The 2,731-nt window shown below is 43.4% G+C and overlaps 1 non-coding gene across 1 annotated transcript; it reads left to right on the top strand.

Moving 5' to 3' along the window:
- The first annotated feature begins 2,397 nt into the window (after positions 1 to 2,397).
- Positions 2,398 to 2,506, top strand: LOC141625343 (small nucleolar RNA R71). The gene has a single exon (XR_012535129.1). It is a non-coding gene; the product is annotated as a small nucleolar RNA R71 (small nucleolar RNA).
- The last annotated feature ends 225 nt before the right edge of the window (positions 2,507 to 2,731 follow it).

Below are 2,731 nucleotides of genomic sequence, written 5' to 3' on the forward strand. Positions count from 1 at the left end.
GAAAAATTTGTTAGAAGCAAGTCTTTCAGTCATTTGGTCAACAAAAGGGAGGGGGAAGTGGTCTTTCTTGGTGGCGGCATTTAACTGTCTATAATCAATGCACATCCGCCACCCTGTCACAACTCGTGTCGGTATTAATTCATTTTTCTCATTCTTAACCACGGTAGTCCCTCCTTTCTTCGGAACTACCTGAACTGGGCTAACCCACTTGGAGTTGCCAACCTGTATAAATAATACCTGCATCGAGTAGTTTCATCACCTCAGCCATAACAACTTCCTGCATCTTCGGGTTCAACTTGCGTTGACCCTGTCTATAAGGCTTGTGGCCTTCCTCCAGCTCTATCCTGTGCATACAACATCAGGGCTGATGCCCTTAATGACATCCAAAGAGTAACCTAGAGCCTTCCTGTTTTTCTTAAGCACACACATCAAAGCAGACAGTTGGTCATCATTAAGCTTAGCACTAACAATAGCTGGGTACTGCTCCGTATCATCTAGAAAAACATACTTAAGATTAGGAGGAAGTGGCTTACGCTCTGGCACCTTTACCTCAACAGCATAGACAGAATCATCTTCAATGGTGTAGCAAGTATTTACCAAATTCTCGTTGGCCAGGCTTAAAAGCATCTCATCTTCTTCCTCATCGAGCTCGTAGCTCTCCATTGAGGCTACCAAAGCATCTGGCTCCTCAGCATTCTCCACTGTATTACTTGCACACTCATCTAAATGGGTTAGATAAGCTAAGGGATCCTTGGCTAAGGATTCCCTCCAATTACAAGTAACAGCCCTGTCAACAATATCAATGGAATAACACGTATCATCATCAGCAGGTTCAGTCGCCTTGCGAGCAAGACTGAACTCAATGGTGTCATCCCCTACCTCTAAGGTTATTTTTCCGCATTTGACATCTATTACATTGTTTGTATGTAAAAATGATCTACCTAAAATGATAGGTATCTGACTGTCCTCTGCAATGTCCAAAACAACGAAATCGACAGGGATAAAAAACTTGCCCACTCGAACGAGTACATCCTCTAGAACTCCTATAGGTCTCTGAGTTGATCTATTTGCCATCTGAACGGTAATATCGGTCACCTTGAGTCTACCAATATTAAGTCTTTTGCAAACGGAATATGGCATGACACTGACACTGGCCCCTAAATCACAAAGGGCCTTCCCAATTTCGTGGTTACCTATAGTGCAGGGAATAGAAAAACTACCCGGGTCCTTTAATTTAGGTGGTATATTAATTTGTGAAAGAGCATTGCATTCTTCCACAAAAGCAACATTACCATCATCACAAAAATTTCTCTTACGATTTAAAATGTCCTTCATAAATTTAGCGTAAGAGGGTACCTGGGTAATTAGATCAGTGAAAGGAATTGTTACCTCGAGATTTTGGACCATCTCCAAAAACTTACCAAACTTGCGCTCCAGCTTAGTGTTCTTTAAACGCTCCGGATACGGGACTGCAACACTGGCCGTAGGATCAGTAACCTTCGGCTTCCGTAAGTTTAAAACCTCCGTCAAATCATCAATAAGTGTAGAATCATGCAAATTAGTTGACGGAATTTCTTCCTGCACTGAAGACCCAGTCGATCGACCATTGGTCTCGGTCGATCGACCAACCTGGCTGGGCGTGAACAGTTCCTGGACAGAGACTGTTTCTTCAGGAACCTCAGTCGATCGACTGAGAGTGTTGGTCGATCGACTGCTTATGCTGGGTGTGAATAGTTTCTGATCAGAAACTTTTCCATCTGACATCCCGATCGATCGATCTCGTTGTTGGTCGATCGACTGGTGGTACTGGCAAATAAGCCCGTTTTTTCACCAGAAATTAAACTAGCCTCTTCATCATTTCCCGAGTCTCCTCTTGGCTTATCGGGACCTTCATAAGAGAGGCAACTTCGGAGATTAATGGCATTAATCGTTTCAATTGGCCCTTCGCATTTGCTTGGAGAATTGGCGACTTGCTTAGCCTCTAAATTCTCCAATTTCTTGACAAAATTCTTCGCAGATTCAATCCCAGCTGCTTCTATTTTCGCGACTTGAACTAAAAGAACTCGGATTGTCTCTCTCAATTTCTCGGTCTCATCTGAGTTATGGACAGGAATTTCAACTCGTTCCTTGGAAGCTTCAGAGGTCTCGAGCTTCTCGAGACGGGCAGTAATAGAAGTAATGAGTGTCACAACGGCACTCATTTCATCACATTGCTTGCGTGATTTTCCACGTGAACTCCCAAACTCAGCTCTATGGACTGCCATCTCCTCAATAGTGTTCCAACCTTTATTCTGACCGGTATTGTTTTGGAACCTACCATTCGCAGTTGCGTCCAGGATGACCTTGTAATCATCATATAAAGCATTGTAGAATAATTTGCAAAGGTACCACTGCTGGAAACCGTGGTGAGGAATAGACCGAACCAAATTCTTGAAACGTCCCCATGCTTCACAAAATTCCTCATCAGGTCCTTGCTGGAAATTTGTGATTTTACTTCTCAAAGCATCAGTCTTTGCAAGTGGGAAATATTTCTTGTAGAAGGCCAATGCGAGAGATGTCCAATCTGTGACTCCAGCTGCTACTCTATCAAGGTAACGGTACCAATCTCGCGCAGAATCCTTCAAGGAGTATAAGAACATCACCCCCTTTACTTCGTCCTGAGTCACCCCAAATGCAGATAGGTATGGAATGGAGCAATGATGAGTCCGTGAAAATTTCCATATGCTTCAAA

The sequence above is a fragment of the Silene latifolia genome, chromosome X, assembly GCF_048544455.1.
Source record: "Silene latifolia isolate original U9 population chromosome X, ASM4854445v1, whole genome shotgun sequence".
NCBI classification, from domain to species: Eukaryota; Viridiplantae; Streptophyta; class Magnoliopsida; order Caryophyllales; family Caryophyllaceae; genus Silene; species Silene latifolia.